Source organism: Pollicipes pollicipes, unplaced genomic scaffold (assembly GCF_011947565.3).
Source record: "Pollicipes pollicipes isolate AB1234 unplaced genomic scaffold, Ppol_2.1 Scaffold_2555;HRSCAF=2994_pilon_pilon_pilon, whole genome shotgun sequence".
NCBI classification, from domain to species: domain Eukaryota; kingdom Metazoa; phylum Arthropoda; class Thecostraca; order Pollicipedomorpha; family Pollicipedidae; genus Pollicipes; species Pollicipes pollicipes.
In genome coordinates this window covers 1,928,796-1,953,741 of record NW_023596136.1, presented here as the reverse complement: position 1 = coordinate 1,953,741, position 24,946 = coordinate 1,928,796, and the positions used below count along the sequence as shown (strand labels likewise).

At 54.9% G+C, this 24,946-nt stretch overlaps 1 long non-coding RNA gene across 1 annotated transcript; it reads right to left on the bottom strand.

The window, feature by feature from the left end:
• Window positions 1-100: 100 nt before the first annotated feature.
• LOC119112198 (uncharacterized) lies at window positions 101-24,665 on the bottom strand. Its single transcript, XR_005095693.1, has 3 exons — window positions 24,501-24,665; window positions 922-1,116; window positions 101-491 (listed from the first exon to the last, which is right to left on the bottom strand). It is a non-coding gene; the product is annotated as an uncharacterized LOC119112198 (long non-coding RNA).
• Between the last annotated feature and the right edge of the window lie 281 nt (window positions 24,666-24,946).

Genomic DNA, 24,946 nt, shown 5'->3' with positions numbered 1-24,946 from the left:
TAGAGAAGGACATAAGTACCAAGGGTATTTAGTGTAACGAGACTTTACGACGCGTATGTATGTGGTATAGTGTGGTGGAATTGTATATTTGTAACAAGTACGGATGTAAGCACGTGAGCGCATTTCAAGCAGCGGTCAGACTTGCAAGCTCACGGCTCTAGTTTTTCAAGGGCTGTGAAGGTAGCACGATAGTTTATATTCACGTCTGAACTAACATCATTTTTCTATGTAAAACAATTATTCACTCGCCACGATGTGCTGCAAGCAGCCCTGCAGTCAGCATTGTGCGCACAACAGGGGCGGTATACGGGCGCCGGCTTCGCGTATGTCGCAGACCCGGCCGTACGCGGCGCCAAGTGCCAGCTGATTCGGAAACTTGACGCCAGGCGGCGGTGTCGTCTGCCGGCCGCGCCGGCATGGAAGTCGAGGTGGGCCGCCGAACGATGGCTTCGAATGAGGTGCTCCAGGTGATAAAGCTGGAGGGTGGGCGTCTGTAATATAAATCACATTTTGTTCCGGCTCAAGTTAAATGTAAACCGTGGAGAAAGGCTATACGGGCTACTTTGCACCGTGATCTCTCTAGGCTCTAGGGTTGGTTCTGAGGAATGACCAAAGCGGGTGGAACTCTGTGGCCTTTGGGGGGTGGAGGTCCTTCAAAGTGTTTCAAATGGCTTTATACTGAGTTTTGACTTGTATAAAAACGTGAGTCTGCTACTGCTCGCTAATGGAGGCAGATATTTTAGAAATTGTTTGCGTTCAGAAGCAAAACGTAACTTGTTAAATTCCAAGACTGTTTGAGCGAGGTAAACGAAACAATGGCACGTGCAGTTGGCACATTTTCCCCTTCTGGTGTAGTGTGCTCAGTGCTGTGATGCTCTGTGGTGAACGCTGAGCGGGCTGTTCCAAGACCGCACACCCTACCTGTGTGGCAGGCAGGGCGAGAAGCCCTGCGCTGAGCCGCGCTGCATCGACAGGGTCCGCTGGTATATCTTGCGAAATTACGGTGGCGGCAGGCGCCGCGCGCTGGCCGACAAGACGAGAGCTTTCGTTCTACACTCCTGTCGTAGCGACAGCTTGGCCTGCCCGAAGATCCAGCACGAACTTATATCGCATGAGCTGTAACGTAAACACGGTTAATCGCACCGCCAGCAAAACTTCACAACACGTGAGGGGGAAAACAAAGAAAAGGACCTAACACCCATCAAGCTCCGCGCACACACGTTTGCGAGTTTAAAGGGTATGGGTATCCAAGTTGAGGAGTTCCGGGGCATGGGGCATGAGCTGCATCAATTGGTGTTGTCTGTCATGAACACAAGCATACTGTTGTCTGTCACCGATGAAAGGATGGTTCAGAACGGAGGTAGCCAGTTTTTCTGCGTATGTGTAAAGTCTAAGACATCATTTGCACGTCACTTGGCGTGATGTTGTAACACTTTGCCGGGCCTAAAATGCCCATAGAACCAGGTCGGCAGATTAAGGGGCACAGTGGTGTCCTACGTGCGGCGGTGGCCGAGAGGCCCATAGTGCTGGGCAGGGGACGGAGTGGAAAGCAGCGCGGGCGCTCTGGACTGCGGGCGTTTCGGAATTATATGACCTTAACAATTCCATCAACATGTCTCCTTTCTGGGCCTTTTGTATTTATACATATACCAACATTGATTTACACTTGATTGAAATAAGACGGTTACTGGATCAGAAAGAAGCAATATGCACTTGTGAGCAAGCACGTCGGCTTGCTTACATCGCTATTCACGTTGGTCGATGCATAATGACTCGATGAGAAATGGTGCAAGGCTGAACCGGACGGGATCTCGTGGCTCCTACGGCAGCATTGGCACCAAGCTGAAAACTAAAGTCGACTTTTCGATGCACCAATACGCACTTACAGCTTGAAACGGCACGCTCTTCCCTGTTTAAATTTGCCGTGAATGCTCAAATTTGTACTCTTCATCACTTTTTAGGATATCGAATTCCTTTTCATATGAATACGAGTCTGTATTGACGTGACTGTGATAAAGTTACATATAATGTGATACAGCTGCATTTACGTAAACACGAGTGGTTTTCTTTGCTTCCTTTATTTGTTTGCGTACATGAGGGACATTTTAAGACACATTTTCCCATGCCCACGCAAATGCGTGTTTGACAGTATCACGTCCGCGCGGGCGAGTGTCTCGGGTTCGACCCGCTATCGACAAATGCGATTGATGCTTTGTGCTTCAAACCCCACACGCGCACGATTCGGAGTCTTGGCGGCAACTGCATTTCTGTGCCGCCACATAAAATAAACGAAACAACGGGCTGCATAATCCACGCATCACTTTCCCTGCATGAAGGGAAGTGATGCAAATACATCGCATCCCAACACCTCCCCCCCCCCCCCCAAGACGCTTGCGGAAGGGGATGACGCGAGACGTCTAACATAGGTACAGGGTTAAGATAAGTCTAGGCTGAACGAGCTCAGGCTGCGGCAAAATTAGAAAGACACAAGGGCTGCCGGCTGACACGGGGAGGCGGGTGGGGGAAGGGGGTCGTTAACACATACGTATGCGTCGGGTCTGACCACCTGATTGACAGACACTGTGGTCGGCGGCGGATCCTCGGCTCCCGCTGGGGCGGGAGCCGGGGCGGGGGCGGGGGCGGCGGTGACGCCACAGGCGCCGGGTCCGTGATGGGCGTGATGTAAGACGCAACGCACGTCTGGTCGCCGGCCAGGCTGGGCGGCAAGTCGGCGGCGACGTCTGGAGACTCAGCCGTGCTCGACACCGGGTCTGATCACCGGACAGACAGCCGCCGAGTGGGTCGAGGGGATCGGAGCGGGGGTGACGGCGACAACATAGGCGCCGGCATGGTGTTGGCGGGTGTGTCAGCCGCGGGTCGTCGCAGGCCGCCGGTCAAGCTGGGCGGCGCGCTGTCATTGGCGACCTCTGGCTCGGCGGTGCTCGGCGCTGAGAGGTCCTCGTCTCCGGCTCCATCGGGGCGGGTCAGGTGCTTACTGGGCACGACGCCGGCGGCGCCACCATCTGGTCCATCCACTCCGTGATTCTGACTGTCGCTGGTCGTCGCGCTGTCCTCCTGACTGCCGGCGCTGGCGATCAGGGGTTGAAGCGGACGGAGGAACCGACGATTCCGCCAGAAGATGCGGCCGCTCGGTAGCCGGACGAGGTTGTCACGCCGCGATCCGACGCCGGTGCCGGTGCCGGTGCGGTCCCGCAGATGAGAGGTCGGATCCTGGATGAGGACACGCTGTCTGACCCGCAGCGGGCGATGACGCCTCGCTGACTTGCCATACCGCTCTACGGAGCGCTCCAGAAGTTTTGCCGCCTTGGTATCGCAGTCGTCCGCGGCCCCCTGCCAGCGTTGAGCGAACGTATGGTGGTGCACCAGAACTGCTAAGCACAGCGGGTGACCGTACAAGATCTGCGCTGGAGATCGGCCGTCCGCCACGGGGTGTTTCTCAGCTCCAGGAAACCGGCTGTGAAATCGTCCGCGTTCAGGTCTCCACCGGCGGTGGTTTTCTGGACGAGCCGTTTGACGACCTTGACGGCCGCCTCTGCGTGCCCGTTGGACTGCGGGTAGCGAGTTGTTGACTGTTGATGGTCCACACCCCACCGGCGGAAGAACTCACGGGTGAGCCGGGCGCTGAACTGGGGCTCTCCGTCGGTCCTGATGTAGGCCGGTACGCCGGTGGCGGCGAACATGCCGCGTAGGCTGCTCACCAGGTCTCTGGCTGACGTCTCTTCAGTTACCCGTGACACTAATGGCCAGCCAGAGAGCCGGTCAACGTAGACCAGGAAGGTCCGTCCGGCCCAGACGAAGTAGTCCGCGGAGACGGCTTCGAACACTCGCGAGGGTGCCTTCTCTGTCATCATAGGTTCTTTCTGCTGACTGGGCAGGTGCAGTTGACATTTGCTGCAGGCGCCAATGAAGCTCGTGATGTCCAGGTCCATCCGGGGCCAAAACCCCGTCTGCCGTGCCCGCCTCTTGGTCCGCTCGACGCCCTGGTGGCTGGCGTGAAGTTTCTGGAGGGTGGCGCGACGGAGGCACTGCGGTATTACCAACCGCCGGCCGCACACCACCAGGCCGTCATCCACCGCCAGACAGTCTCGGAGGTCCCAGTAGGGGTTCAGCAGCGGCTCCAGCTGCGTCCGATGCTCCGGAAAACCGGTCAAGATGGCATATTTCAGCGCAATCATCTCCGTGTCCTTCTCGGCGGCAGCGCTGAGCTCTGACAGCGCGACGTCCCGGAGCGGGCTGGCGCCACCGTCGGTGTTGGTGTCGCCATTGAGGAGCCTGGCGACCATGCTGGCGATCTGGTGACTGACGTCTTGCTTCACTTCCTCGTCGTCAGGCGTTGGGTCATCCACGGGCGCCCGAGACAGCGCGTCTAGGATGGCGTGCAGCTTTCCCTGCCGCCAGGTGGCGACGAAGTTCAACTGGCTGAGTCGTTCCCGGAGACGCTGCAGATGAGGGTTTTCGATGTCCGCCATGCTTTTCGAGTTGAGAATGGGGATCAACGGCCGATGATCCGCCATCACCTCGAACTGTTGCATACCGCTGAGATATATGCTGCATTTTCGGCACTCCCACGCCAGGGCCAGCAGCTCGAGTTCAATCACTGCGTAGTGTGACTCCGTCTCCAACAGGAACCGAGATCCGCACTGGATCAGGCGCCACCGGTACGCCATGTTGAGCTGACGGAAACAGAAACCGAGACCGCCGTCGCGGACTGCGTCAGTCTCCAGCTCCGTCCGCCGCAGCGGGTTAAAAAAAAGTCGACCACGGGGGGCGACGGCAGCGCCATCTTCACGGCGGCGAACGCCTGATCGTAGGCCGGCGTCCATAGCCAGGCGTTCCGCGGCCGCATCAGCTGACGGAGCGGCTCAGCGGCCGCGGCGACGTCAGGGGAGGACCCCAACTGGTTGACTAGGCCCATGAATGATCTCAGGTCGTTGACATTGCTGGGCTTCGGGAACGACTTGATGGCTCGAATCTTCTTATCGTCAGAGGTGTAGCCAGTCGAGCTGATGCTGTAGCCGCAGAATTCTACTTCCGCCTCCGCGAAGCAGCACTTTTCCGGGTTCAGGGTGATCCCATGCTCTTCACACCGCTGAGGCATTTGGCGCACATGCGCTACATGGGCTTTGTACTCAGAGTCATAGGCGAGCACATCGTCCACCATTTTGCAGGTGTTCGGGATGTCTCCCAGGGCGGCATCGCCGCGCTGGTTGTACACATCGCCTGAGCTGACGATGCCCATTGGGGCCCCTTGTACCTGAACCTGCCCACGGCGTGATGAAGCACGTCAGATCTTGATCCTTCTCTCCGCTTGGGACCTGGTGGTAGCCGGCCCTGCTGTCCAGCTTGGTGAAGACGGTCGCGCCAGGCGTGATTGCCGCCACCGCGTCCTGCGGCGAGTGGACTGGGTGGGCCGGCATCTTCACGAATCGATTCAGCTTCGTAAAATCGACCGTGAGGCGGCAGCCTGACACTGCACCATCTGGCGACCGCTTCGCCACCGGGACGATGGGGTGACACCACGGCGTGGCGTGCTCGACGGGCTCTATGATGTCCTTGTTGAGGAGGTCGTCCAGCTGCTCCTCGACATCCTGTCTCCAGCAGAACGGAATGTTCCCCGCTGTCGATAGCGCATGGGGGACGGCGTCATCTGTCAGCTCGATTCGCATCGGCTCTCCCACCATCTTCCTCAGAGGTGACTGGACGTCCAAGACGCGGGGAAACTCAGCCTTCAGTGCTTCAAACTGATGTTTCCGTTCCTGTCCCGAGGGGCGCCATCAGTGCTCTGCTGTCCCGGGGCGTCGCCGCCGGTTCTCTGCCGTGTCGGGGCGGCGCCGCCGGCCCCAGCGAGGCGCTCCGGCTGTGTTATGGGTGGTTCCACCTCTGTGTCTGAGGGCGAGCCGGCTTCTCCCTGCGTCGACGTAGCCTCTTGCGCGCCGCCGTGCGCCACCGCCACTGACACCGTCGGCCCTGTCCCGGCACCGGTAACGCTGAAGTTGGCCGCGCCGCTGTCCGGGACAGACGTGGTCCCGGGGCGCCGGTACCCGGCGGTAACGCTGAAGTTGGCCGCGCCGCTGTCCGGGACAGACGCGGTCCCAGGGCGTCGGTACCCTGCGACCGGCGGAGAGCGCGCCGCGGGCGGTGACGCAGCGGTGACATGCTGATCCGGCGTCGGCCGGCGCGGCGGGCCCCTGCTGACCTGTCGAGTCTGCGCCGGGAAGCTCAGAGGGAGTATGCCGAGCTCCATGCAGTCGTGTCAGGACAGCAGAGGGCTGTGCAGACCGCGAATCACGGACACATCCACTGTCCTGACGGCGTCACCCAGCTGCAGTGTGACGCCGCCGGTGCCGACGCACTCCATTTCCCGGTTGTCGGCGTTCAGCAGACGGGTGACTGACGGCTGAAGGTCCTCACCACGCAGGCCCATCTTTTCCGCGCTGCGAAGCGATAGGGCTGAAGTCTCAGCTCCTGTGTCCGGTGTCCATTCCGTCTCCGACACGCCGCCGTCCGCGCGGCGCAGCTGCAGGCGAACGCGCGGAGTCCGATGGGCCATGTGTCCTCGTTGCAGCACGTCAGCTACGTGTTCCGTGCGTCGGATTGGCGGCTCGCGCTCCGAGCTCACCTGAGCGTGCGCCACCAGCGACATCCGCAGGCGGCCGCCCGTCGACCTTGTACGACCACGCGTCGGTGTCGACGGACCGCCGTCACGGCCGGCCCCGGTGGGACACACAGCGGTGAAGTGTCCCACTTGACCGCAGGAATGGCATCTCCGGGACGCCGCCGGGCACGTTGCACCGCCGGCATGGGGCCGCGCACTGCACTTCCGACATGTCGGCCTAGCCCGGCCGTCTGTGCCCGAGACGCTGGGGCTGCGGCTGCCGGGGCTGACCGCTCGGCTGCGCGACCGGCGGTAGCTCAAGACCATTGAAACCGCCGCCGAGCCGCCTATCGCCGCGCTGCTGTTCGCTGCATTTTCCGGCGCCCGGCATATGTCGACGGCCTTGCGCAACGTCAGGTCAGGCACCTCCAGCATGCGGCGGCGAGCCTCCTCGTCGTTCGTGCCGACCACCAGCCGGTCGCGCGACTATCGTCTTAGCAGGCTGGGCACAGATCACAAAACGCAGAGATCTCACGGAGGGCGCACAGATATTCGTCCACCGCCTTTCCGCGCTCCTGCACTCGGGTATCGAAGTCCCGGCGGTCCAACACAGGATTTCGTTGCCGCCGCAGATGCGCGAGCATTGCGGTGATAATCACATCAATGTCCTCCTCGGTCGTGGACATGGGCAGACTGAAACGCACGACTCTCAGCCACTCGTCGTCCAGCGATGTCGGCAGTGTAGCCCGCTGCTCGGCGGGCGGCAGCTCCGACAGGCGCTCGGAGACGCGGAACTCCTGGAACCGGTAGCGTCATGCATCAAAGTCGCGCAAGGATGCAGAGGACGGCAGCCGCAGCGCAGAAACAGCCGATCGCCGGCGCGGCGGACCACCGCTGGCTGTTTCATTTGTGGCGCGTTGAGTCACCTGGCTCGCTGGCAGCGCGGTGACTATCCCCGGTGACATGAGTCGCGTCATTAGCTCGGTCATCCGCTGTTGATGCATCTGCTGCATCTGCTGCATCTGCTGCATCTGCTGTTGCTGCATGACCAGCTGTGTCAGCACATCAACTGTGGACGTCTTGTGGTTCTCCGCGGCGGCCTGTACGGGCTGTAAAACCGCTGGCGGCGCCTGCGCCTGTGCCGCCGCCGCCACCGCCATGTGCGCTGCTGCCGGCTCGGCGCCCGGCGTATGCTGTGCCGCCGTAATGGAGTTTTCCAGCGCAGGATCGTGTCCTACCAACCGCGCCATGTTATGTCCGCGCGGGCGAGTGTCTCGGGTTCGACCCGCTATCGACAAATACCATTGATGCTTTGTGCTTCAAACCCCACACACACACGACTCGGAATCTTGGCGGCCACGATATTTCTGTGCTGTCACACAAAATAAACAAAACAACGGGCTGTCAAATCCCTGCATCACTTTCCCTGTATGAGGGGAAATGATGCATATACATCGCATCCCAACAGGAAGCCTAGATTAAAAAAAATTATTGAACTTCAAAAACCATTCAACCGACTTACCAGACTCATCGACACACCGAAACCTAAATAGGAAGCCATAATAAGAGAATAGAAGAGAGCCAGTATGCACATGACAATCTTTCTGCACTGAGCTGCGCATGACAATTGTCATGCGAATATGGCTCTCTTGTGGACTTCTGCAGTCATAAAACAGCATTGACACGAACGTCAGCTCCACCGACATTGGGATTTCTGAACAATGGCGCTCAACACACACACACACACACACACACACACACACACACACACACACACACACACACACACACACACACACACACACACACACACACACACACACACACACACACACACACACACACACACACACACACACACACACACACACACACACACACACACACACACACACACACACACACACACACACACACACACACACACACACACACACACACACACACACACACACACACACACACACACACACACACACACACACACACACACACACACACACACACACACACACACACACACACACACACACACACACACACACACACACACACACACACACACACACACACACACACACACACACACACACACACACACACACACACACACTTGCGTGCGAACGTTTAGCTGCGAGCATCTGAGTGACAACAGCATGCCTTACGAACACTCGCCCGGTTACCATGGCAGCGCACTGTAGCCCGCAAATGTATTTCACTTTCTACTTGGTGCTTGGTGTAAGACGTGAATATTCTACGGCCCTAATTCCACGAGTCGAAGAAAGTGGAAGGTGGCTTTTCAATGCTATATTTTATGTAGTGCCTTACCAAGGAATCTCTGGTCTTGCAAGCAATTTCAAGTATTATCCGCTTTACCCGTTCTACCGGGCGTGTTTGTGAATTTGTGTATCGGTCGGAGCTGGCAGTTCCAAATGCGTCGCTTCTTACACGTCCACGTGACACTCCCACTTGAGTAGCTGATTGCTTTTATCACGCACAAACTGACCATAAAGCAGGCGATTGAACACCAGGGTCGAATTAAAGGGAGGAATGATGATGCTATGCACGGCATACGGACGAGGTACATACCGTCGCTGTCCGTAAACTTCTATGCCCAATGAGTTTGCTACACCGGTCTCGAATAACACGCCTTATGCCTACCGCAAGAAGTATCCCTTCCCAAATGTTAGAAAATATGTTTTGTGTTTCATATCGCCTTTTCCATCCACATATTCATTTCAACACATTCACGCTGGCGCCGTATCTTCTACCTCCAAGTGGACAAATTCCTGATGAGCAAGCTAGGGTCATCTTCGAAAGGCAAGCTCTATTTGTTCCAATAGGTCTTTTGGACGATCATCATGATAATACTGACTTTCAGACACCAGTTTTCCTGAGCTGGCTATTTGACCAAGATACCTTGTCAAGGAGGCCTTCGGAACAAAATGTTTCTAGAGAACAAGCCTTTGAGAAGAAAAATAAGAAGAATGCAATCTGAAGAGGAGGCTTTTGGGAGTGGGAGTTGTTGTGATATGACCTTGCGTTGTGATTTACGTTATAACTAACTTAAGTGCTTAATAAATGAACTCGTCATATTCTGAAATAACTAGCTGCTCTTACTATGAAAACACGACAAATTCTTTTCTTCATCTCTCCAAGACTGCTTGATTTGCCTCTTTAAAAAATACACCGTCGCGCGGGCAACGCTCGTGCACAACATACAACAGATCCTCCTTAACATCTCCCCCGACCCTGAATGACCACTCTCGTCATTCGGATCATCACTTCTACATCCCCCATGAGAACATCACTGCTCCATTTCCATGCGGATGATTTTGGTAACTGGCCTCTTGAATAGTTCCTTTGACGTATTCACATCAACCTCTCTGGCCAGGCCATCTGGTCCTGGATACGTCTTCTCTACTCGCGCCATCGGCCAGGTTCCTCGCGGCACGTTGTGATCAATAAGCAGGACCACTTCTCCTTCTCGCAGGTTCCTTCTGACTTCAGTCCATTTCTGTCGCGCTTGCAGAGTCAGCAGGTATTCACGTACCCAGCGACGCCAGAACTCTGTGCTAAGCTGCTGCAACCGTCTCCAGCGCTGACGGAGGCTGCTACCATCTGTGCTCGCTAAAGGTGTCATCTCAACTCTTGATCGACCCGTGATGAAGTCTCCTGGTGTCAGCGGCGGCAGGTCGCTTGTATGAGACGAGATGGCTCTCAGTGGGTGGGTGCTGAGCAGCCCTTCAGCTCTGCAGAACGCTGTGCTCAGCTCCTCATCGGTGAGATCCGCTCATTACAAAGTCTTCACCAGCGCCTTCTTGACCACCTTGACCAACGTTTCACACACTCCATTGAAATGGGGTGCGCCAGGAGGATTGAAGATCCACTTCGTCCGGCATTTCGGGAGCTCTCTTTGAATCGTATCGCTGTTGAGCTCCTGAACTTCTCTCTTCAGTTCTTTAGCGGCCCTTTCAAAGTTTCTCCCGTTGTCAGATCTGATCTCGGCTGTCGACCTCGGCGCGAGATGAACCGCATTAGAGCGCGTATGAAGCTGGCGGTGTCCAGTGAGTAGGCCATCGCCAGATGCGCAGCCTTGGTTTGTAGGCAGACAAAAATGCATAGCAATGCAACGCAAAAATGTTTTTGTCGCGTCTTCCCTCGTCCCTGCTTTGTCCACAATGGTCCGGCGTAGTCAACAGCACATCTGTCGAAGGCTCAGAGAGACGGACGCACCCGTGCATTTATCATCAGCGCCATTTCTTGTGATTCTGGCTTCTTCTGTAACTTCTGACACGTAACACACCTGCGGACGCAAGACTTTATCATCTCTCTCGCTGCAGGAATCCAAAACCTCGTTCTCAGCTCAGCTAATGTGTGCTCTACGCCCAGTCCATGTTCAGCTTTTCCATGGACATGCTGGATAACCAGCCTGCTAATGACGTGCTTTTTCGGCAGAAGCATCGGATGTTTGACTTCAAAACTCAGCTCTGATCGCTGCAGTCGGCCGCCGACCCGGATGGTCCCATCTTCATCCAAGAATGGGCTGAGCTGTTTCACAGCACTCCGGCGGCATGCTCTCTGCGGTCGTGCGCCCGACATCTTCACTTTTCGAAGCTGCTCTGTTTCATTTCGGAACGCATCCTTCTGCGCTTGTTAAACCCGGATCTTCTCAGCTTATTTTAGCTCCCCTGGGTTTAGTTCTCTGTCCGGTGGAGAGGTGCTCGTTTGAGAGATCTCCTCGTGCAGAACTCTGATGAATCTCTGCACACAGCCTGTGACTCTCAACAGTCTTGTCCAGCTTGAGAAGTTTGTCGGGTTTAGCCGCTAGCTGGGACCCGACGGAGCTCGCACAGCAAACACATTCTTCTGCTGGTCCTTCTTTATCTCAGACTGGTAGAACTCTTCTGTGGCGAATTATTCCTTCCGTGGCCATCCGCTTTCGTCTCTCAGCAGAAACTTCGGTCCACTCCACCACAGCTGACTCTCCGAAATATCCTTTAAAGTCAAGCCCCTGGTGGGTGCGTCCGCCGGGTTGTCCGACCCTGGCACGTGCTGCCACTGCTCGGGTGCTGTCAGCTCACGAATCTCCGATACCCCGTGGGAGACAAACGGCTGAAAACGGCGGACTTCATTTCGAATCCAGCATAGCACGTCCATCGAGTCAGACCAAAACTGCACGTCTTCAATTGTCTTTCCCATTGCCGTGCACAGCGTCTTCACAAGTCTTAATCCCAGCAGTGCGCCCATCAGCTCCAGTCTTGGGAATGTTTGTCTCTTCGCTCGCGGCGCCACTCTCGCGCGTGCCAATGCGAGCTGAGAGAATCATTCGCCACCACTTTCGGACACGACGTAGATGGCTGCGCCATATGCTTGTTCTGACGCGTCAAAGAACACGTGAATCTCCTGAAGGGTGACCTCTGAGAAGGGATGAATGCAGCGCGGCACTGGGAGACTGCTGAGCTGCTGCGGGTCGACAAACCAATCAGACCACTTCAGCTGCTGGTCGCCCGGAAGTATGTCATCCCAGTCCACTCCGCTGATCCATGTCTGCTGAAACAGCATCTTCCCTCGAATGGTGAGTGGCACAAACAGGCCTAGTGGGTTGAAGACAGAGGCTATCTCCCTCAGACATGTCCTTCTGGTCAAGTTTTCAGACAGGATTTCTCGTTTTGACGTGTCTATGGAGAGGTGGTCCTCATCTGTTGTCCAAGCTACTCCAAGAGTCTTCGTCGGCACCGAGCCCTGATCTTCAAAGAAGTGGCGCGGGCTGATAGCTCTTTCCTCGACGAGGATTGCTTTCAGCAATTTCGCATTGTTCGACATCCACTTCTTAATCTTCATCCCACCATCTTCGAGAATACTGCTGACATGCTTCCTAGCTTCGATGGCCTCCTGTTCTGTCCTGAACGATTGAATGCCGTCATCCATGTAGAGGTGCTTCACCGGCACATCGGAACCCAGTGGCTACTTTTCTGCATGTTGTCGAGCGTCTTCTTTCAGCACGAACTGTGCGACGAATGGAGCGGCCGCGTTCTCAAACAGCCAGGGGTTTGCTTCATATACTGTGGGCTCCTCGTCCTTCATACTTCGCCACAGCACTCGGTGGTATTTTCTGTCATCTGACGCGAGCTCAACTTGTAAAAACATCTCGCAGATGTCGCCGATTAGCGCGGTGCGGTGCAGCCGAAAGCCGAGCAGAGTCTCGACGAGATCGGTGTAGAGAGACGGCCCAGGGAGAACTTGCGAATTCAGACTCACTCCTCGATACTTGGCGGCTGCATCGTATACGATCCGGATTTTTGTTGATGCCTTCTCCTCTCGGATGACTGGAAAATGTGGCAGGAACCACTCCTTCTAGCCGATGTTTGTCCTTTCGGAGACGGACACTTTTGACATGTAGCCCTTCTTCACGTACTCTTCAAGAATTTCACCGCACTTGGCCGGCAGCTCGCCACCGAGTCGCTTCAGAGATTGCTCCAACCGCACAAGACGCTGCATTGTGGCGCTATAGTTGCTCATCAGCTGTGGCTCTACGTCTCTTGACGAGACCGCCGCCTGGTACCGATGACCGCTGTACGAGAGTGGCTCCGATACCTTTTTCAGCGCCCCTGCTCTTCACGTCACATGAGGCTTTCTTCTGGCTCTCTGATTTGAATGACCTCTAAATCGGTCATTGACTTAATCGCTTCTATTTCCTCTTGACATGTTTTTCTTGCGATGTGAGTCAATGTTTTTGACACGTGAGTCATGTTTTTCCTCATCTTCAGGTCACAGCATTCAGATCCGACGTGTTTCTCTTCGATAAAGCCAAACGCTGTCCAGCCCAAGGAATGAAAATTGCCACTGGGTCAGAGGCAGCGCCTTTCACGGAGCCAAGCGGCACAAATAGCTGAGTTGTCTCCGCACACAGACCGATGAGGATGTCGGCACTGCTGCTCTTCATATTTGGGAATGGTACGGTCTTCACATGCGGTCACCGCTTCTACACTGCGCTGCAGTTAGTACGCACTGATGCACCATCGAGACCTTGTATCACGTGAACATTCACTGACGCTTCGTAGCTGCTGTGGAGACTTGACAACTTCACCATGCCCGTCTTCATGGTGACATCTTCTGTGCCGCTGACAGTACCCAACTGAAGCACTTGCTCTTCTCCATCGAATTCTAGCTCACTCGCGGCAGCCTTCGTCATGAATGAGGCATCTGAGCAGGGATCAAGCAGCGCGTTAAGCACAACCGAATGATGTCCATATTGTACCACTACAAAGCGCAGTCTGGAAGGCTACTTTCCCACACGTCACTTTTGGTTCTGAGGTCGACGTGTTGTAACTTGTACTGGGAATATTCAAGTTTCTCTGTGCACCCCTGGAACTGATCCCACTATTTTCACTTGCCTGTCGAGATGGGCAAAACTCTTTTACTTCAGGGACATTTGGCCATTGCGCAGACTGGTCCTCACTCGGCATACGGTGCGGCTACTGGTGCTGCTCCTGCTGCTGCGCGTGCAGCAAAATGTGATGGCTTCCGCCACATCCATCAGCCGCATATCTTGGGAATGACCTGCACGTGACGCCACGGTGCTTCCCGCTGAGGCATCTGAAACAGATCCTTTCTGATTTACAAAATCCTATCTTCTCTATTCATCCCAGCTTTGGAACCCCGCACAATCACGCAGCAGATGACGCGCTTGACACACATAGCAGCTTGGTTGCGTCTGATTTGCATCACGTAAATTGCTGATCTTATTCGTGGCATACGCTCTTCTTTCTCTGTTTTTCTGCCTCATTGCTTCTGGTTCGTCTTCTGATTTGGTCATCTCCTTCGCCCTTTCTTCAAGCCGAGTTTCTTCAGCTAGCCACTCAGTGAAGGTTTCGAAGCTGTCTTCACGGCTTGCTGTTCCTAACCATCTTTGATAGTTTTTGATACATGAATGGTGAAGTTTTTCGGCCACCAGAATGAAATAAGCCCACACATCAGACAGGCCGCTAACTGAACCGATCTCCTTCAATGAGGTGATGAGATAGGCCACGTGATTGGCGAACTGTTCCAGGCGCTTCGTGTCTCCTTTAGCGATGTTCGAGAAGTGCCGGTTTTCGTTGAGTTCGTGATAGATTCGTCTCGTTTTTCCACCATACTTCTCTTTCAGCTGTTCTCTAGCATTTCTATAGCCGGTCTCGGGTGGTTTGTAGCCTTCTGCAAGCTCCAGTGCTTCACCGGCTAAGCTGTTTTTCAGGTATATCTTTTTAACTTCGGATCCATTTCAGTGTCTCCAATGAATGCGTCGAAAACGGCTTCCCAATCTCTCGAATTTGGCTGCATTTCCTTCGAACACTGGCAGCTTCGGTTGTTTTTATTCCTTTCACTGTACAGACACTTTCATTTCTCGTCTTTTCTGTGGCATTATTGTCCTGTTTCTTTGATACCACCACCATCAGGTCGTCACAGGCGTCGGTAAATTGATATGTTTCTTCCATACATATCGCAGCTTCTTCATCAGACTGTAAGATGTCACACATGTTTTCACTACCTTCCTTTACAGTCTTCAGTTGGTCCTTAAGCTACTGACACTTGTTTTCAATGCAACTAGCTCCTTCATCGTCAGAAAAGAGTTCTTCAATCTCTTTCTTCAGCTTTTCTGTTGTTCCTGCTCGTATTTTTTGCTTTTAAGACGATAGAGCTGCCTATTTGTTTGGATTAACCACAAATTTCACCACTGCGTCCATTCAGAAGCGCGTGAACCCTTTCAAATCAGACAAGGATCATAAACGGCTTGATTTCTTTTCTGTGCACCACCACGAACTTAGAATGAATTTTCCAAACTTTGAAAGCCAAAGTGGCGCCAAAGCCCTTGTGACGCCACTATTTTCGTGCCTAAATGCCTAATTATTCGGTTGTGGAATGTTACATTGCATGGACCATTCTCCCATGTAACAACTATACCAGATCCATCACTGAAAAAGTCTTCACATATGAAGCCTTTTTGTATCTAGAGATTTTCTCGCCGTGGCATCGCTTGGCAACTCAAGCGTCATTGTAGAGTGCGGCTGGTCGGGGAGAGGGCGCGGCTGGTGCCGGTCAGCTGGGCATTGCGCGGCGTAGTTCTGTCCAACGTTCGCAGCGGCCTAGTCAAGTCGCATTCAAGGTGTAATAGTGTTCTTCAGTGAGTAATTCTTTCGTAGGTCTTAGGAATGGTGCTGTGGCACCGAAATATCTCCATAAACTGTCGTGACTTGTAAGCTGACACCGTTACGCGACGGGGTTCTGACGTCGACAACAGGTAATATTCCATGGGCGTGCTCGTGTTTGGGCACTTTGGTCCCACTGTTGAGATTTTGCAGTGGTGAACATGTTTTCTTTTCTGTCGTGATAATGCTTTGCCGTGGGCGGCGGCTCCTTTCATGTGGTTGCTACCCAATTTCGCTTCTCTAGTTCAAGCAGAGTAAGACTGTTGCTTTGCGTTGCTCTTATTACGATTTCAAGACAGAAGTTCAGGAGTTTCTTTCCTGTCTCCAAGTGTCTTTTTAGTCACGTTTGCCTTTCACGCTTATTTGAACTTCCAGGGACCATAAATAGGGCGCTCACCGGTTGGAAAGGATGTTTCGACTTAGACTCGTCCACTGCAGGGGAGGCATTTAACACCAACTGGAACATAAACACCCCAGTCCAGCGCGGAGAACGGATCGGCAAGAGAACAGACGATGATTGGTGCGAGCAGCCGGAGATAACAGCATGTTACTCCGTAGTGATATATTCGGCGCGCGAGCTGCAGTGAAGTGGTGTCCACAGCGTGTGTGCTGAGCCAGTGAGGGGCCACCAGTCGCTGATTGTGTGCTTCTGGTGTCGATCAACAATGGTCACACGCGCGTGACGAGGCGTGCATGGTGTCGACAAATTCACTAGGTGGCCCCGTCCAGGGCTTAGACCATGCCTTGGCCGACCACACCGTTTGGGCCCCGCAGCAGAATTTCACCATGCTCTTAATGGGACGCCAGCAGAATAAAAGTAAGTACATGCCGTATCGCTTCATATGTGGTGTGGCGGGTCTGCTTGGCGCGCGCAGCAGGCAGTGTTCATGCGTATGCTGACTGGCATACACCTTGAATGATGGCCATGGTTGCCATGGCGACTTCTTGTTTCAGAACGTTTCCAGCCTTAAATGGTGCATGCTTTTCAATCGTGTTTACCGCGCAGTGGCACACCGGCTTGGCTCGCGATGTCTGCGTGCTACCCCTGAATGCGGGACCCTGCCAGTCGATGAGCCGATGTTTATTGCAAATATCGTCCCCTGGCCAAATCCGTGCCTGAGGCCTCCTCGCTGAAGCCACATCTTCCGTCTGCGGGGCCACGCATGCCTGGATCGGTCGATCGGTGCAGCGGTGCGGCTGGCCCGCCCTGGAGAGCGCCGTACGGCTTCGGTCACCGAAACCTCTGTCGCGGTGCCGCACGTCCCCGCCTGCGCTACTGCCAGCGCTGGCGCGGCGCCAGGGTGGCACGCGCCTGGGTTTCCCGCCTCCCCCATGTACCGCGCGACGCGTGGACTGACCGGCCGCGAGACGTGAGATCAGTGCACGGCCCGGAGCGGACTCGGGCACCGCAGGCGGCCTCGTGCGACACGCGGACCGGCCGGCCGCGAGACGTGAGACTGGCGTACTGCCTCGCAGCGGCCCCGAGCACCGCAGGCAGCCTCGTACCCCCGGACGAGCCGACTTACGGACGATGCCCTCCTATGGATGAGCAACCGGGGCCGGCCTGTCGTCGAGCCGCAGTATGTCCTTACGTCGCGACCTGAAGTGGGGTCACGGAACACGACCACGGCGGTGTTAGCGACATGTGCTGGCGAGGGCTCCTTACATGCGACCCCCATAACACGGTGCATAACCCTCATCTCCTCCATCACGTCTCTCCTCTCTAGGATCACCGCCACAAAACGCATCCCATCTTTCACTGCTGACAAGGTCAATTTCCTGGTCAGCTGGACTCCCTAAAATGTTTTTTTCTTGAGAAAGTAATGGGGGCTAAATGAAGAGCAAAATTTTGGACCATGCTTGTGTGATGCGGCCAATATGGCTGTAATATCGACTGTTCTGGCAGTCACACGCGGTGTTTATTAGGAGCAAGCACGTGATAATTTGCGTGGATTTATCTCGAAAGTGTCGCCGAATGATTACGAAAACCGACATGGGCCTCCCATACTAAATAGGCACGCTGGTTTTCCCCAGTTTTGGATAATTCTCCAAGCGAAAGATCGCATTCTGATAAAGCTGCCGGCTTATGACAATGAAACTGCAGGACAGGTGAAATGCTTTTGGTACCCCGTAGTCGTAACATGAAGTATCCGAGTGCTGTTCATTAACTGGTGACGCTCAGGCGGATGCTGACGCCCAATCCACATCCCAAGTTCAAAGTCATGAGCCTGCCAGTGGTGGGAGAAGTGTGCTTTCTTGGTACTTGGTACTTGGTACTAGAAAACAGTTGGGACTTATTCCCCAACTATGCGCCGATTCGTGGTTTAGGCCCTGCTGTCGGTTTGCTCTCGTTATAATCGGCGTGGGAGATTGTGTCTCGCTAAAGGATAAAAAAGTTGCATGTATCATAGAGGAAACAACAATATCATGGCAAGAAACGAAGAGCACAGCGGGCGAGACTGTCTGGTGGCATAACATCCATATGTCCATCTCCATCAGAACTCGCTTAGAAGAACGGCACTTGCCCCGGCGAATGGCCCTGGAGATTGCATACAATAAGTACACTTCGTTTTACCGTAATCTTATCTGCGTACAGAGAATACCCGATAAGTGGATGAACGGAAAGGCTTAGGGCTGTCTCGTATGGTTTGTTAATTACCCATACGGTTACCTGATACGGTGTTCTGGTACCGATACGGGTAAGGTGCTTCAAGTAGCCTGATCACGGGTAACGTCTGTAAAACACATACGGTGGACGCTACCTCGGACCATGTGGGGCGGCCACTTATGATATGACTCGCACGCCATCGTTCAAAAGCTCGCTTGGTAAATAACAGCCAAGCTCGTGAATAGCTCCCACACGGACGGAACTTAGTCCAACACTGACGACGATAGAAGTGGGTCAAGAAGGGGGAGAACGAAGGCGAGCGAGGCGTGAGACATCGATGTGTAAGTGGAATGAAGTAAGGTGCGAGGGGTGCCGGTAGTGTAGTGGTTAACGCGTCTGCGTTAGTGTCTGGGAAACCAGAGGTACGGGATTCGACCCCCGCGGTGCCCTCCCCTCCTTCCAGGGTGAGAGGCAGGTGACGCCATTAGCCTCATAGTCTCATCAGCTAAGTGCGTCGTAAAGCCCCAATGACAGAAAGCTGCGTCGATTGGGCCCGCAAACGGAAGAGCATGAGTGAATACGGTCATTGTTACATCATGACATGCATGTAGGGCAACGAACCTAATCGTGTGTTATTCTCGGCAAGTCAGCTAACAGTGGTGGCAACCTACGGATCTGTTCATTTTTTTGCACGCAAGTTAAAAACCGCGCTTCTGCTCACGTGACGCTTGTGCTGAATGCGTCATACTTTTGAGCCATTGACAGATACCGTCGTTGCAGGCAATCTATGCTTGCTTCTTGCTTCTCCCATCAGGCGATGCTGGCCATCCTTCATCCTTGTGAGAGATGGCTATCACAAGGAACTTCGTTGGCACTTGAATGCCTTACACGCGACCTATTTTTGTCAGGGGTATAGGTCATTGGCGGTGGGTTATCGATTGCAGTTTTCAGATGTGCCTTATTTCAAACTCTGAACCGTATGCATGACTTAAATGCGCAGACTAACAAGCTGTATTTTTTCCAGTTTGAGTACCGTCGAGTTTGTGTTGCGCGTCACACTTTTTCTCATGACGTCATCCACCTTTTACGCGCGGCCGGCGCGGGTAAAAAAATGGCCGGGTGAACGGACCATTTAGCTGGTTGCCTTGGCATGGCTGCGTCGTAGCTGAGTGCTGACGTCACTTACTACTCTTTTTAAACATATGCGTTTTAAGATATAACGATACCAATACTTGATTACTCAAATTTGGCTAAAATTCAACGAGTGACTTCCATGACGCTGCGCGACATTGGCCCCTACTCTATTGTGTCTAGAATAGATATTACATATCGATTAATGCGGCTAAGAGGAGCTGGTGAGATGTACTGTTGTGGCTAGCTGGAACTAATGAAGATATGTTCGATGCCATATGATCTACTGCTATAATCATGATCTGTTCACACGGTTTTTACGTGCAGCAGACCTGCGTAAAACAAGGACTTCATGAGAGAAGTGTGACGTATAACGCGTATCGGAGGGCGCGCATATTGGGATCCAAGACGGCATGCTCACTCTGGTGCAAATCAGACCTTAGTTCCAAACGTCCGGTAAAAGCTCATTAAATATTCCAGCATCCAGACAAAGTGATGATCGTTAAACCACTTCTAGCCATCACAAATATGCGAATAGGGAGTTGGTTGTTAGGCATTCCAACTTTGCGAATCAAGATTTCGTCGTTGTTCTGCCCAAAAGATGTCCATTATGACCACACGAGAGACGGAAAGAGATTTCAGATGCAGTGCGGGTAGCTTTCGAAAAGATAACGAATTAAGCAAAATTAAAACACGGACAAACGCGTGGGTTATGGCCCGGAGCTATTAGCGCGCGTCCAACGCACACAGCAAGGCGTCCGTGTGAGCAGACCATTATGCGTTAAACGAATTCGATGCCTCTAATGCCCCGTCTGCTTTGGTCTAATTTAATGGAATGAAGAAATCCGTGAACGTTTGCAAGAAACAAATGGAAACAAGAGGCGGATGCTGAGCAATGGAAATTGCTTCTTTGGGGGGATTTTCAGCTATGCCATGTCCATCTGTCGGCACAATTACGCGCGCTTTGCTGCCGGTTTGGTCCTTTCCAGTTAGATTGGTTCCCTCCTGTTCCGCAGCAAAAACCTGAATCTCACGAAAAACCCAGACCTCCCAGGGTGTTGGCTAATACCCTGGGCTCGTCAGTTAAGTGCCTCCCAGAATCGCCGTTTTTACCAGCCGTGCCATCCTCAATAGCTCCCTCTTAACATCCAAATCGCCTGCCTTCATTAGCTGGCGCTGATCACGTCTCTCCTTCACCAGCCGATGTTGGCCGGCTTTGCCCAGCCGGCGCTGATCCCTCTCCCGGCGTGCACCGACGCTGATTCACCCTCTTCGCCGGTGCCAAGCGCCCGCCCTCAGCCTGGCTTGACTACACACTTCACGCCGCACTCGTGCGAAGCTCGTCACCAGCTTCACTGAGGCGGGCGACCGTCAACAGCACGGATCTCGCGTGGATGTGCGGCTTTGCCACCGCGCCGTTCTCGTGCGACTCCGGCGGCTCCGCGACGTCCAGTGACGGCTCTGTGCCGGCCGTGCCAGGCCGCGGCCGCGACGCGAGCCGAGATCGTGCTGCCGATGGTAGCTGACCGTGGCGCTGTACTTCCTCTCGGGCGGCCCGGCCGGCCGGATTAGCGATCGCTAGCCCTGATTGCGGCCGGCCCTGCCGCCCAGCCAAATATGGCGGCACCCGGACTCTTTGTCCGCCTTTTTGTAGACTGATAGGTTCACTTCGTGAGAACCGTTTGTGCGCGGACGGCTCACTTCTGATCAGGTGCAGTGAGCCTTTAGTGCCGTCTGGATGTGCCACACGATCACTCCTGATCGAGTGCATTGAGCCTTTAGAGTGCCGGACTGGATGTGCCACACGATCACACCTGGTGGAGTGCACTGAGCCTTTAGTGCCGACTGGATGTGCCACATGATCACTCCTGATCGAGCGCACAATGTGCACTTCACTGAGCCTTTAGTGCCGACTGAATGTGCCACACGATCACACCTGGTGGAGTGCACTGAGCCTTTAGTGCCGACTGGATGTGCCACACGATCACTCCTGATCGAGTGCATTGAGCCTTTAGAGTGCCGGACTGGATGTGCCACACGATCACACCTGGTGGAGTGCACTGAGCCCTTAGTGCCGGCTGGATGTGCCACATGATCACTCCTGATCGAGCGTACTGAGCCTTTAGTGCCGGCTGAATGTGCCACATGGTCACCTCTGATCGAGTGCACTGAGCCTTTAGTGCCGACTGGATGTGCCACATGATCACTCCTGATCGAGTGCACTGAGCCTTTAGTGCCGACTGGACTGAGCCTTTAGGACCGACGCGCCGCACCTGAGCCACATGCGTGGCTGACCTGCGACTATTGGGCAGGTCAGACGACAGACGACAGAAGGATGACAGCGAGCCTGGTCAGCCCGTTGTGGCTTCCACCCTATTAGTCTGGTCTCTCCGGGTAGTCGACCAAACAATGGGATGCAGGGATAAGATGAGTCCACTGCTTGGAAGCCTTCCCCTTCAGACATGTGTACGCGGCAACGGGAGGCGTGGCAGCGCTGGCGAGGCGCGTCCGGACCATCTCAGCCGGACCTCAGTGATCCTCCGGCGTGCTCAGCAATACGCTCAGGGCTATTTACGTGCCGCCAGGGTGGGGTATACTAAACTTAGCGCAGACTGCTGGCGGCGCAAGCTGCCCGACTCCGTTTTGCTACATGTCTGCACGGCTCCTCTGACAGGAGTGTTTACGATCGGCATGCGCCTGAGCTTGGTAAGGACTGCTTCAGAAGGGATCGCTTTGTGAGGTACTGGTAACACCCCATCACCAAGACCTCACCCGTTGGTAGGAACTGTCAACATGGATTGTAACGGAGCGCTTCGGACTTGTTCAACTGCCAGATTGACGTTAGTGTTATTATAACGTCCTAGCTCTCCTGTCCTCAGTATCTTAGCGCCTAAGGTACTTGATTCAAGGCGAGCTCGCCTAAAAATGAAACATGGGCTTCCCTCCGTTCAACAATAAATGTGCACTTCTCTTCGCTGAACCGAAAATATACAATATTCCCTTGTTATCAGATTTTGCGTCGAAGCTTTCCACTTCTTAACGTTCCATCAAGATCTTTGAAAAATGGCTTCAGTTTCTCAGTGTATTTCTCGCCTCGGAGTACCAAGTCTCAGTGATCAGTTATCAAATCACCCGTCAACAATTTTTAGGACATAGTTTTACCACATGGAACAGTGCACAATCATAGCCACCATTTCTATCAGCGCGGCTAAACCTATAGGCAAGTGTGCACAGAGACCAAACGACGTCCCATCATGCGGGTTTACCCCCACCAGGCCAACCGGTCGCGCTGTACATGCAGCACAGGCGGCCGGCGGGGCCGCCGACCGGCCCGCTGTGTCGGGGGCCTACCGGCCGTGGCCTTTGACCGCGCTCAGTGACGTCACCACCTGCTCTGACGTCACGGCTGGCGTCTGGGCCAGCGAGTCGTGACGCCCGGCTGTGGCCGGGTCGGAAGGGGGGGGGGGGGGGAGGAGTGGGGCAAGTCTGGGAGCCCGGCAACTGCCGCGTCTTTGGCCAGCTCCGAAGTAGATGATCGACTCTGCCTCTGTGTGTGCCCGTTGGCTGACACTGGCCGTCTGTGGGCGGGTTAGCTGACACTGGCTATGTGGGCGGGTTAGCTGACACCAACCCTATGTGGGCCGATTAGCTGACACTGGCCCTATATGGTTCCGCAAGCTGACACCATCCCTGTGTGGGCCGATTAACTGACACCAATCCTGTGTGGGCCGATTAGCTGACACTGGCCCTATGTGTACCCGTTAGCTGACACTGACCCTATGTGGGCCGTTAGCTGACACTGATCCTTTGCGGGTCGGCTCTGAGGGTATAACTGGGCTGGAGTGGACAGATCAGCTGACGCGGGTCTGTGCGTGCTCACCAGCTGACGCCGGCTTTTTGCGTGGGCAGATCAGGTGACACCGGTTCTTTTTAAGACGATGCGGCTTAGAAGCGCTACTCGCGTGCGGAACAGCGAACAGTTCCAATGCAGTCCGCTTGGTGACAGCTCGGCAGGTCGCGTTGCATACGGCCAATGCTCCTTCTCCGATTTCTGGCATGAGCTTCTGAGTCATGCGCTTGTGCAGGGGGGCCGGCCGGGGTTTTCGCCCTCAGACTCTCAACAGCGGGCCTGGAGGTGGGGCGGGATTATCTCAACGGTCCAGGACTGAGCGCCGTGTTGCGGTAATAGCAGCGGCCGCGACCAACAGGATCGACCTCTGGTGACGGGCCGGGCCGGCGCCGTCCCCGGCGGTAGCCTCCTGTCAGGGCCTGCACGTGCAGTGGTCACCTGTCGCGGCCGCCAGCGCTTCAGACCGCAGGGGATTTCCGCGCCTTCGTGGTCCACTCGCTCCTGCGGAGAGGCCTTCAAAGCGGAGCACGTCTTTTCTAGCTGACGTTTTTTGTGATTGTGAAAACTTTTGGTTTGCTTAAATCCACTCCATTGGCTGCTCAGCCATGATACCAGACACGGTGACGCCTGACTCAGGCACTTTCAAACACAGACACTCGCCAACCTGGTTACATAACTTTTATTTCTCAGGAGCCATTTCTATCGCGAGAACTATGGCGTGTGATGTACATACGTGCGAGGCAACTTTAAGCATGTCGAAAAAACCGTATGGTGGAACGGGACACTCCGGAACAGCAGCTCTGGCGGCGGGAGGAAATCTACGCCACACAGTACCGCATACTTACGCGCACTTAGGACCTTGCGGTGCATCGGCTGTCTTATCTAAGGCTGGTACCGGCTCTGGAATGGCGACGTGAGATATTTGTGGTTCGTGCAACGTCCCTGGTATCCAGCGTTCGTGCCTGTAACCCTGATCCTACCGTAAGTCTCCGGAAATGTCTGTCTATAGCGACTTTTGACACAGTTTTCGAAACTGCCCATGAAGCGGACAGTCCAAGATGCGTGCCATGACCCTAGCTCGATCTGGTCTTGGTCTAAGTCGCCCACCTGCGCCTCCCGCGGCGTCTGCTGCGCGTCTCCGAGTAGTCCCCGCCGCCTGGAGTGTGTCGGCGGCCGGCCCTCTGCTTGTGTGCGTCGAGGGCGGTGCCGGAGCCTCCTGCGCGGCGGACGGGCCAGCCGTTTGTGCGCCTGCCTGACACCGAACGGCGCCGGCGCGGCCCGTACCGCGACTGTGCGTCCGCCCCCGCCCGCGCGCCCCGCGAGGCGGCGGCGGGGGCCCGGGAACACCGGCCTGTCACCGATTCTGGGAAGGTTCTGCGCTCGACCTTGGTGGGTCCGTCCTCCGTGGTTTTCCACTGACGCCACATTTCTGTCGTGCTCCGCAGTGCCCTCCTGTGGGGAAGGCGGGTGTCCCTACAAGGCTGGTGCAATGTAATCGTGTATGCCACGAAAGGCCCCAGAGCTGCGGCGGGTCACTGCGCCGAACGGCGCGT